Source organism: Vombatus ursinus, unplaced genomic scaffold (assembly GCF_900497805.2).
Source record: "Vombatus ursinus unplaced genomic scaffold, bare-nosed wombat genome assembly UNPS02014662.1, whole genome shotgun sequence".
Taxonomy (NCBI): domain Eukaryota; kingdom Metazoa; phylum Chordata; class Mammalia; order Diprotodontia; family Vombatidae; genus Vombatus; species Vombatus ursinus.
The window spans coordinates 659066-672228 of NW_020954440.1; the positions used below are offsets into that span (position 1 = coordinate 659066).

At 37.7% G+C, this 13163-nt stretch overlaps 1 pseudogene; it reads right to left on the reverse strand.

Moving 5' to 3' along the window:
* Nucleotides 1-3552: 3552 nt before the first annotated feature.
* LOC114042655 lies at nucleotides 3553-6958 on the reverse strand (annotated as a pseudogene).
* Nucleotides 6959-13163: the final 6205 nt, after the last annotated feature.

The window sequence follows — 13163 nt, forward strand, 5'->3', positions numbered from 1 at the left end:
AACGAATCAGCATCTCATCATCAAGTTAAAACCACAACCTTAGCTCGGATTCTTAAAATCTAGCCACTACTCAGATTCTTATAACCTAGCCAATAGCTTACTTATGTTCAGACTCCCTAAGAGTCTGCCCAATATGACAGATGCTCTAATAAACCTTGTCTTTGGCTGAAAGAAGGCTTGGGTCAAATATTTTCAGGCAGGACATGTGTGTTCTCATTTTGGGGTCCCAGCACCCCTAAACCTCATCATTTTGGTGGCCTGTATTGAAAACTGCCTAACCCCAAGTTCTTCCCCAGCCAAGACTGGAAGATATGTAAGCCTCTCCCTCCACCCTTTTGTTGCTCTACAGTTGGGGTCCCTCTTCAAGCACCAAGGCTTGGAGGTGCTTTTTGGGGAGACAGTTATGAGGCTGTCTCACACTCAGCCTGACACTCTAAGGCTCTCAGTCCAATGGGTCGGTTCGAGGCCATGGACCTGGGCACACCTTCCGCAGCATAGACGACAAGAATAGATGCCCTATCAGGAAGCGTATGCCATATTCTGCCAATTCTCTCTGTGCTAGGGAATTGGGGAAAACTGAAGTTGCTTTTGGTTCCCTGAGGCTTACTTCTTTCCTTGCCTATACACACTTGAATCCTCCTTCATGGAGTTTACGGGGAAAAGTTAGAGTAGCTAAAAATATCTTGGGAGATTCTGGAGGTTTTGTGATTGATCATTAAGGAGTTTTGAAACTCACTCCTCCTTACAACCCTGGTCACTCTTTTCTCCCACTCCCTTCCCTTGAGTCAAGAGGCTATCTGTTAACCCCTCTCATAAGAGAAGAGAGTTTCACCCTTTACCCCTCACCTTTGATTTTACTCTTCACCACCTGGGAAAGGAAGGAGGTGGGAGATGCAGCAGCTACAGCAGGCCCCCCTGGCAGTGGCCTTATGCCCTAAGGCAACCTTTTCCTGGAAGCATCACCCAGATTCAGCACATCCTGCTGAAGGTAATGAAGTTAGCCTCCGAACTCGGGTAAGCATGCTCTTTTAAAGTTGTAGCTTTAACTATCAACGTTGAGATGTTGATTCTCTGTGTAAAGTAATTTGGAAATGCATTTAACAAAACTGAAGTCACCAGATTGGTAATGGACTTGTTTCAAGTTTCAAATTGGTGAACTTTTTCTATCAGTTATGTCAAGCAACTTGTTGGTGACTGTTTTAATGTGTAAACTAGCCAAAAAGCTTGTTTGGGTTATGTATGGATTACTGAGAATTTGCAAGTGTATAGAAATCTCTAATGATTGGCTTTTTTACATCAGGACAAATTTAAGTTTGAGATGTAAATCCTGGAAAAGTTTTTCCTAAGCTGTGATTAGTGAAACTTGTTGTTTGAGGTGAAAGCTTATAGGATTTATTTTGAGTTGTCTGTTGGATCATAATTCATTGATAATCAATCCACCATCTGAGAGAATTGCCCAAAGGTACTCAGAGAATGTGAAACCGGTGGGAAGTCAGCATTGGGGAAACCCTGAGAGGTCAATCTTAGCTTCACTCTAGGATGGAATCCTGATGGCTCAATTTCCCCATTATGTTCCTTTGAAAAGGAATGTTACCCATGTAGCTATTCCTAAGTCTGGCTATGAGGTGGATTTGATACTGCATGGTTGGAAAACTGAATTCTCTGAATCTAAAAAGAGCTATGGATTTTTTATCCTGTCTTTTGAGCCCTGCAGGTTTTTCCCTCAGATTTCTGTCTTCCAGACTACAGGTCATCCCCTACAGTTGATAGCAAACATTGGGTACTAGCCAATAACACTGGAGAAATTGTTTTAAGATATTATTTAAATTTGTTTGGAGGAGTTTAGGGGAGACCCCAGCTGATTCTCTGGCTTTTCTCCACCATCTTGCCTCTACCTCCTTAAGGCTTGTTTTCAAAGAATATTTGTGATGGTCCATGATGATTTCAAAAGGCTTGTAATGAGAATGCCCAGTGAAACTACTTTCCAGACAGTCTTATAATTTGCTTTCAAGAGCACAAAATTTCCAAAAATCTTCATAATACAATATCACAAAATTTCAAAACTAAATTTATCTGGTAACTGAAGGAAACAAGAGAACTACTCTGGGGCATTGGACAGAATGAAAAGGAAAGAATGCATTTGTGTGTTACCATGCTTTGAGAATCAGTTTCACTCAAATGGAGAACCTGTGTGGTATTTTGGAAACAATTTGAAAAGTTGAAAAACTGAAAAAACCCACACACTCATCAGAAGGTATTCAAGAGTTATACATAATATTTTTGCACATTCCCCCAAATTACACTACATATGGACCTGACTGTTTCAAATTGCTGCAGAAATAAGACTAAAAAGCCGGTGTTTCTCATGTCATGCAATACTTCATGAAAGTGTCCTTGTATTGCTTCTCCTGACCTCCATGTGAGCATTTGCCTTGTGTCAGTTCTCCATAAAAGAGTCTTTTAGGAAAAAGACGTGTGGCATTCAAACAACATGAACAGCTCATTGGAGTTGCCCTCTGCTATAGAATTTCATGCTTGCCAGTTTAGCTTGAGTAAGGACCTTAGTATGCACTATCTTATCCTACCAGGTGATCTTCAGAATCTTCCTAAGACAATTCAAATGGAAGCAATTCAGTCCCTGGCATGGTGCTAGTATAAAATCCAGATTAAAGAGGTACATACCATGAGGTCAGCACAACAGCTCTGGAGACTTTCAATTTGGTAGGCAGTCTAATACCTTTTCTCTCTCAAACTTTCATTTGGAGCCTCCCAAACACTAAGCTAGCTCTGACAAAGTGTGCATGAAACTCATCACCCACAAGAATATGATGACAAAGTATAGTGCCAAGATAATTAAACTTATCCACAGTAATCAGTATTTCTCCATTTTCTGTAATCAATGGTTCCACATATGGTTGATATGATGCTGTCTAGTGGAGAATCTGTGTTTTCTTGGTGTTGATCGCTAGGCCAAAATTAGCACAAGCAGCAGAGATTCAATCCATACTTTGGTGCATCTCAGCTTCAGAAGCTGCATTGAGTGCACAATCATCTGGCAACAAAAAATCATGCAGGAAACCTCCCTCCACTTTAGCCTTGGCTTCGTAGATTTTCACATTAGATAATTAATCATCAGTGAGGTAGCTGACCCTGATGACCATTTTGTCCTCATTAAAGATGCCTGACAACATTGCTGAAAGCTAAAATGCATCAGAGCAAGGCAACAGAGCAAGTGAAGCCCTGCTTTACTGTATTGGGGACTGGGAAAACAAAAGAGCATCATCCATTATCTACAGCCTGTGGAAGCATACTATCATGAAGCTGACATACAATGCTGATGAACTTCTCCAGGCAACCACATTTTGACAAACGTTTCCACAGGCCCTCATGACCAACAGCATCAAAGGCCTTGGTGAAATCAGTGGACATTTTGTACAGACCCCTGTTCTGCTCCTGGCATTTTCCGTGCAGTAGTACGTCAGCAAACACCGTATTGACCATCAACTCATTTACTCATGAGAACAAGCCTGTGAGATAAGTTCATACGTGTTGTTATGCACATTTCTGCAGGAGCAAGCAGGGGCTCAGACAGGTGAGGGTACTTACCCACGGGGAAACAGCTAGTAAATTTCAGAGTTAAAGTCCATAAGCATTTATTAATCACTTGCTGTATGACAGGCACTGTGCTAAGTATCTGGGAATATAAAAAGGCAAAACTTAGATCTCTGCACTGTAGAAGCTCATATTCTAAATGGGAGATAAGCAAATTACAATGTGCACACAAGCTGTACAGAATATCAGTGGAAGGAAATCCCAAAGGCAAGATTTTTTTTCTTTTAATTTTTCATTTATGGAATAAAACAAGCATTTCCATAACATAGTATAATTTTAAAATGATGATTGCTCATGAAACTTCAAATTCACTATGTATAACACCCAATAAATGGAAAACTCACCTGAAGACCTACAATGAAGTGTTCCCTTTGTTAGGAAAACTTTTCCATGCTTCAAGTCAAAATGTGCTTCTGAACATTCCAGCCATTATTCCTTGTTCTGCCTGGTAGGGCACAGCAAAATGTGCCTAATCTTTCTCCCATGAGACACATCTTCAAATACTTCACCCATGCACACTGACATTTTTTATTCACCAAAAGAAACATAGTCATTTCTTTAATTTTTTCCTATATGGAATCATCTTCCATAAATCTCATCTTTACATGCTCCATGTATCAACATCCTTCCTAAAATGTGACCACCAGGACTGAAGAAAATATTCGGGTGTACTCTGAAAGGAGACAGCTAGGTGCTATAATGGATTAAGCACTGGTTCTGCAGTCAAGAAGATCTGAGGTCAAATCCAGTCTTGACCTTGACTAACAATGCAGCACTGGGCAATTCACTTAACCTCTCTCTATATGCCTTAGCTCCTCATCTGTAAAATGGGAACACAATGGAAGAGAAAATGGTGAACTACTTTGGTGCTTTGCGAAAGAAAAAAAATACTTACAAACACTGACCATAGGTTTGCATAGAGTTGGACACAACTGAACAACTGGACGACAACCAACACTCCGAAAAGGGCAGAGGATAACAGTACCAGCACCTCCCTCTTTTGGGACAAATGGTTTTTCAATGTGGTCATGTATGGCATTAGCATTTTTGCTTTCAAGTACACCGCTGACTGACATTATACTAGTAGCCCACTAATACCCACTGTTCTTTTACAGACAAACTATTCCTTCCTTATAGTGATTTAGTGTCAATTCTACAGACAAATCAAAAGATTTAAAAAGTAAAACAAAACATAACTTCACAGGAACCCCTATTCAGACATGGAAACATATAAAGCAGCAAAAGAACCTATTAGCTAGAATAAAATTGATGTTGAAGTTGACATCAGGATATTACATTGATGTTACAATGAAATATGTCTCTCACTCAGGATCAAAGGCCTTTCCAGGCCTTTAGGACCATCCTATGGTTTATATTCCTTCCTAAAGGTAGCCATACTGCAGTGGTGCTCTGGAGCCAGCTCCAAGTGGCTCATAAAGAGATAATTACAATTTGAGTTTGAGCACCTGGACTGTAAAAATTAATAAATGCTACAAATCATGACTTAATGTGTTGTTTTGTTTATAATCTAGTTTTCAGAAAGTGATGGAGAATATAATAGGTTAAAAATAGGTTTAAAATAAAGATCACATATACATTTTTTTCAGGAGAGCTGGTTCTTATGCATTTACCAGCTCATCTGTGCTTCAGGGGCTACTGCGTAAGCAATGCCATTAACATCAAAGCTATATCTTCCAATCAACTCAGTGGCTTTGCTCTTGAATAAACTTGAACAAACTGTTCAAATTATGTTACTGTTCTTCTACTTTCTAGGAAAGTTACTACAATTGCTGTCTTGAACTTAAATGCGTGTGTGCGTGTGTGTGTGTGTGTGTGCGTGTGTGAGCGAGCACACAGGTCTAGGTGGCATCATGGATGGACCACTAAGCTTGGAATCAAGAGGAACCATCTTCACGAATACAAATAGAGTCTTAGACACTTACTGGCTATATGACCCTGCACAAGTCTCTTAACCCTGTTTGCCTCAGTTTCTTATCTGTGAAATGAGTTGGAGAAGGAAATAGAAAACCACTCCAGTATGTTTGCCAAGAAAATTCGAAAATGGGATCACAAAGAGTCAGACAGAACTGAACAATCACAAGAAGACAACACACACACATATTATTCATTCCATATAACAATCTTTTAAGAGTGAGGATGCTATTAAGGCCTTTTAAATATGAGGGAATTGAGAGCGGGACTTGCTAGGGTTATACAGCATTAAAGTGTCTAAGACAATATAAATTCAAGTCTCTCCTACCTCCAAATTTATGACACTTTCTACTACATATGTTATCTTTGAAAAAGTTTGGATTATATACTTCTCTGTGCATAAGAAAAATAGCATGGTTTGGGGGCTAGGTCTCAGAATGGGGAAGATGCAGATTGGATTTTCTCTCTAAAAAATATTTGATGCAATTGAAATCGTCGTTCCCTCACAGCTTTCCTAAAAGCTTTCCTGACATCTTTGTTCCTAAGACTATAGACCAGAGGGTTCAACATAGGGATGACCATGGAGTAGAACACTGACACTATTTTGTCTGAGTCCATGGAATGCCTGGAGCTGGGTTGGAAGTACATGAATGTGATTGTCCCATAAAATATGGACACTGCTCTGAGATGGGAAGCACAGGTGGAGAAGGCTTTCTGGTCGCCTTCTGTAGGATGAATATTTAGGATGGTGGTGAAGATTGACAGGTAAGAGGTAAAGATGACAAAGAATGTAAAGAAGGTATTTAGTGACCCTAACATAGAGAATACTAATTCACTGATGTGAATGTCAGAGCAAGAGAGAACTTGAAGAGGGAGAATATCACAGAAAAAAATGATGGACTATGTTGGACCTACAAAAGAAAAGGCTAAATGTGTTACCTGTGACTAAGGAAGAGACCAGAAAGCCATAGATGTAAGCCCCACTGGCCATATGAGCACATACTGTTGATGTCATGGTGGTGGTATAATATAAGGGTTTACAAATGGCAGCATGGTGATCATAGGCAATGGAGGCTAAGAGGAAACTTTCAGTAGTAACAAAAGACGTAAAGAAGAAAAGCTGTGTAGCACATCCATTATAGGATATAACCTTGCTCCGTGTCAGGAGCCCTGCCATCACCTTGGGAGTAACAGCTGAGGAGTAGCCAAAATCCACCAGAGAGAGGTTACTGAGGAAAAAGTACATGGGGGTGCGGAGGCAGGATTCGCTGGAGATCGGAGATATTATCCCCAGGTTCCCTATCAAGGTGATGACGTAGATGATGGTGAACATTATGAAGAGAGGGACGTGAAGCTCTGGAACATCCGTTAATCCTATAAGAATGAACTCATTCACTTCAGATCTGTTCTCCATGGATGTCATTTGAGAGTGATGTCATACACCTGCAACAAAAGAGTAATCATCAGAAAAATCCACTCTGTATGATGAATGACTCCAAGACATAAAACTTGGTCAGAAACCTATCTTCTGTGTGGGCTAGAAATAGCAATTAAGGTGAAAAGAATATCTAGGTAGTTGTCATAGCAGTTACTCTAGGTCCTCAAAATCCACTCATCGATTTTCTCACAGAAAAGGGAGAGAGTAACTCATCTATTACTGCTCACTTTGTTTAATCTACTACAAATTTAGCTACCCCCAAAGTGACATTTTCCACTTCAGGAAAGGGAAATGCCTTATTCTCTGCCCAAAAATCAACATGAGAGGGAAGATTATTGTTGGCCAGGTTTGGAGAACTAGATCTTTGCTTACGAATATGCTTCATTCTGATAAAGAAGAGAGGAAAGAAGAATAAAGGAGAAGTAGGAATAAAATAAAAGGAACGTTTAAAAATTGTGAGAAGGGAGGAGAGGATCAAAGAAAGTTGGCCAAAAATGCATTGGGATCCTGCTTAGTCCTGGAATCATTGCAGTTTTAAGGTTTATGGAATAGACTGAAGTCACCAGTTTCTCAGTAGGAACAGTTGCCTATGGACACCTGTTGCATAGATGCGAGAACTGTTAGTCCAAAAGACCACTGGTGTCTCACTTAACAGTAAATGGATGACCTCTAAATTTGTTTCCTTCCCACCACCTGTCCCTTTGACAATTCTCCACCACTGCCACTGTGGAAAAAGAAGGTGTCCACAAGCAGTGATATCGGTCCTTTTATTCACTGTATGTTTTTTTGGGTCCCACAGAAATCACCAATTTGGGGGTTAGTCTTCAAGTTTGAGCTAAAATTTCACGCACAGGAGGCTTTTCTTAATCCATTGATTCAATTTTAGTGATCCATAGATTTCAGTGACTTCTATCTTTGGATTATCTCTAAACTACCTGGAATATAACTTGTTTATAAACTGATAGTTGCATGTTATTTGCATGGAGATTATGGACTCCTTGATGGTGAGCACTGTATTTTACCTTTCTTTGTATTCTCTCTGCTTATCATGGTGCTGGACATATAGTAGGTACTTAATACATGTTTATTGTCTCACTGATCGTCCATTTGTGAATTGCAATGTCTGAACTAAGCTAAGTTGTCCTTTAGGCATCAGACAACTATGTAGATCATTCCCAGGTACCACTTTAAGCCTTTATAGCTTGAAAGGACTGGCCACAGTAGTGTATCACTCACTTAGTCTTAGAGTACTTTGTTTCATCTTTGTAGAAATCATAAGTGGGCTGCCACATGCTAATTACAATAATTTGCATTTTTAAATATATATGTGTGTTTGTATACACATACAAATGAACACACACATGACAGAACAACTAGGAATTGATACTAAAGTTATTAATAACTAGCACGTATATTAGTGGAGAGAAGGGAAAATGCATTTATACAGCATCTATTATATGCCAAGCACTGTACTACACTTTGTAAATATTATCTTATTTGGTTCTCACAACAACCCTGTGAAGTAGGTATTGTTATTGCTCCAGTTTTAAAGGTGAGGAAAGAGAGATAAATAGGGTTTGAATGACTTGCCCAAGGTCATACCTTATGTATCTGTGACTGAATTTGAAATCAGCACTTCCTGACTCCAGTCCCAATGCACTATCCATTTTACCAGATTTTTTTCTCTGTACTTTTCAAAGCACTTTAAATAGATTGGATCATTTAATTCCCACAATAACCTTGTGACATACATGGCTAACAAGAAAACCAATTTGACCATACACTGAATGGAAGGCCACAGTACCCGGGTATACTGAGGTGGTCCTCTCAAGTCTACATAGGAACAACATGTTCAGTTGTGGGTTCCGTACTTTAGGAAGGAAATCAATAGGCTAGAGATTCTCCAGAGGACTTCAGCCAGCATGGAGAAGAACTTTGAAATCTTCCCATATTGAGATTGGTGGAAGGAACTGAGGGGTTTGGTGTAGAACAGATAAAAAATGAATGTCAGGGCAGGGGTTGAAATTAAAGTTATCTTCAAGTGTCTGCAGGACTGACATAGGGAGGAAGGATTTGGTTTGTTTTATTTGTACCAAACATTATGAGCCAGGAGGAAAGGTTATAAGGTAAGAAGAAACAAACTTAGGTTTGAAGTAAGGAAAAGATTCCAAACCTGTTGCTATTCAGAAGTGGAAGGGGCTGTCTTAACATTTACTGAATTTCCTCTCACTTAAAGTCTTGAGGGAAGTGTTAATCGATCCCTTGTTCAACCCAGACACACACACACACACACACACACACACACACACACACACACATCTATATCTATCTATCTATCTATCTATCTATCTATCTATCTATCTATATCTATCTAGATTTATATATATATATACATATTATATATATATCAGAGGTGTACAGAGACAGAAAAGGTTTACTTCTCATTTTATGGAAAAATGTGTCTCCTACATCACTGTGACCATGGAGAAGCCACCTCACCTCAGAGCCTCAATTCACCCTTAAGTCAAAAAAGGATACAATAATGGTACCTACACCACAGGGCTGTTATGAGAATAGAAGAAAATAGTTCTATAAAGTGCTTTGAAAACTTTAAAACTAGATAAAATAGTTATCTACCATTATTTTAATTAACACTACTGCTATTATTTGTTTTATCTTTCACAAATCCCTTAATGTCTTTTACTTCTAGAATATCACAGATCTCAGTTTGCTTGTTGATAAAGGAAATATATTAGACTAGATGATCACTGAGATCTTTTCCATCTCTGCATCAATGATTCTGACACTTTTAACCTGTATTAATTTTAAAGATATATATTAGTCTTCATAGCACCACTGTTAAAAGACTTTTTTTTTCTGATGTAGTTAATATGAACGTGGTACGTAAGGATAAAGTAAATAAATAAAATTTTCTCTCGTAGACTTTCAGAGGAGTAGAACAAAATCAACTTTTACAATTAGCAACAATGAAGGATTTTCCTTTCACATAATAGGAGCTATATTAAGTAGAAAACCACGACCACCTAAGAGTCAAAATTTATAGAATTGTTTGCCTCATACATGGTACCTGTGCCATTTTTGTCATTGATATTATTGAATCAAAAGTGAATAGACATAATCTATGACAATCCTTTTCACAAATTTATTCAAGGTTGTGTCCTCTTGAGTTCCCATGTCTAGAGAGAATGCTTCTTGGTCTCCAGGGCTTACAAAGTGATTTCTTTTGTATTCTGACATGCTCAGTTCTTGGTAGACAGCACTCTCCTGGAAAGATAATTGATTAGGAGTCTGAAGACTTGGGTTCTAGTATTGCTTAGGCATTCACTAATCTCTTCTGTGATTTCATGAAAGTTAATCAATCCTTTTGGACCTCTGTCTGCTTATTTGGAAAATGGGAATAATATTTCTTAGGGTACAGAGTTCACATGATGGTTGTAAGGAAAGGGTCAAGAATTAAATGCTATAGACATGAGACTTACCATGATCAGTACAAGACAGTGGGCTGTTACATGATAATGAATGAGTAGGTGCTCCAAGAAACACAGAAACAGAGGAAAGAGGATGGAGGTACAGCTACACTACAAAGTACCAGTGTGGCAATATGTTGTAGTAGAAAGTTCTTTAATCTTTGAGTCAAGAGGATGTGGATTTCATTCCCACCTCAGACACTTAATAATTGTACACATCAGGACAACTGAACAACAAAAAGAAGACAATATACACATATTATTCATTCCAAATAACAATCTTTTAAGAGAGAGGATACTATTAAGGCCCTTCAAATATGAGGAAACTGAGATTGATACTTGCTAGGACTAAGAGCTGATTTTATGAAAAAAACAATAAAATAGATAAATCTTTGGTTACTTGAATTTACAAAAAGAAAGGAGAAAACCAAATTACTCGTATCAAGAATGAAAAGGGCGAAGCTACCACCAAGGAAGAAGAAATTAAAATTAAAACAATAATTAGAAATTATTTTGCTCAATTATATGCCAACAAATTTGACAATCATAGTGAAATGGATACATATTTACACAAATATAAATTGCCCAGATTAACAGAAGAGGCAGTAAAATACTTAAATAACCCTATCTCAGAAAAAGAAATTGAACAAGCTATTGATGAACTCCCTAGGAAAGAAAAAACTCCAGGACCAGATGGATTTACATGTGAATGCTATCAACCATTTAAAGAACAATTAATTCCAATGCTATATAGACTATTTGGGAAAACAGGTGAAGAAGGATTCTTACCAAATTCTTTTTATGATACAAATATGGTGCTGATACCTAAACCAGGAAGAGTCAATTTCTCTAATGAATATAGATGGAAAAATTCTAAATGAAGTATTAGCAAATAGATTACAGCAACTTGTTACAAGAATAATACACTATGACCAGGTAGGATTTATACCATGAATGAAGGGCTGGTTCAGTATTAGGACAACTATCAGCATAATTGAGCATATCAACACCAAAACTAACAGAAACCACATGATCATCTCAATAGATGCAGAGAAAGCTTTTGACAAAATACAACACCCACTCCTATTAAAAACACTAGAAAGCATAGGTATAAATGGAGTCTTCCTTAAAATAATAAATAGCATCTATCTAAAACCTTCAACAAGCTTAATATGTAATGGGGACAAGCTAGAAGCATTTCCAATAAGATCGGGGGGTGAAACAAGGATGTCCATTATCACCATTGTTATTCAATATTGTATTGGCAATGTTAGCTGTAGCAATAAGAGAAGAAAAAGACATGGAAGGTATTAGAATAGGCAAAGAAGAAACAAATGTATCCCTCTTTGCAGATGACATGATGATATATTTAGAAAGTCCTAGAGAATCAAGTAAAAAACTTCTTGAAATAATAAACAACTTTAGCAAAGTTGCAGCCTATAAAATAAACCCAACAAATCATCAGCATTTCTATATATTACCAACAAAGCCCAACAGCAAGAGATAGAAAGAGAAATTTCACTTAAACTTACTGTAGATATTAGAAAATATTCAGAAGTCTACCCCTGAAACAAACCCAGGAACTCTATGAACACAATTACAACACACTTTTCAGACAAATAAGGTCAGATCTAAATAATTGGAAAAATATCAGTTGCTCATGGGTAAGCTGAGCCAATATAATAAAAATGACAATACTACTTATTCAGTACCATACAAATCAAACTACCAAGAATTATTTTATAGATTTAGAAAAAATAATAATAAGATTCATTTGGAAGAACAAAAGGTCCAGAATATCAAGGGAACTAATGAAAAGAAATGCAGGGGATGGTGGCCTAGAAATTCCAGATCTTAAATTGTATTATAAAGGAGCAATCATCAAAACTGCTTGGTACTGGCTAAGAAATAGAGTGGTGGATCAGTGGAATAAGTTAAATATGCAAGACACAGTAGTCAATGACTAAAGTCATCTATTATTTGATAAACCCAGAGACCCCAGTTTCTGGGATAAGAACCCACTCTTTGAAAAAAACTGCTGGGAAAACTCGAAAAGAGTATGGCAGAAACTAGGCATAGACCAAAATCTCACACAATATACCAAAAGAAAGTTAAAGTGGGTTCATGATTTAGATATAAAGGCTGATACAATAAGCAAACTGGGAAAGCAAGGAATAGTTTACCTGTCAGATCTATGGAGAACAGAAGAATTCATGACCAAACAGGAGATAGAGAATATTACAAAAAGCAGAATGGATTGGTTTGATTACATTAAATTGAAAAGTTTTTGCACAAAGTAAGCCAATGCAATTAAGATTAGAAGGAAGGTAGAAAATTGGGAAAAAAATCTTTACAACCAGTCTCTCTGTTAAGAGTCTCATTTCTAAAATATATAGAGAATTAAGTCAAATTTATAAGAATGCAAGCCATTCCCTAATTGATAAATGGTCAAAGGATATGAACAGACAGTTCTCAGATAAAGAAATTAAAGCCATTTATAGTCATATGAAAAAATACTCTAAATCACTATTGACTAGAGAAATGCAAATCAAAACAACTCTGAGGTACCACATCACACCTACCAGATTGGCCAACATGACAAAACAGGAAAATGATAAATGTTGGAGAAGATGTGGGAAAATTGGAACACTAATGCCTTGTTGGTGGAGTTGTGAAATGATCCAACCATTTTG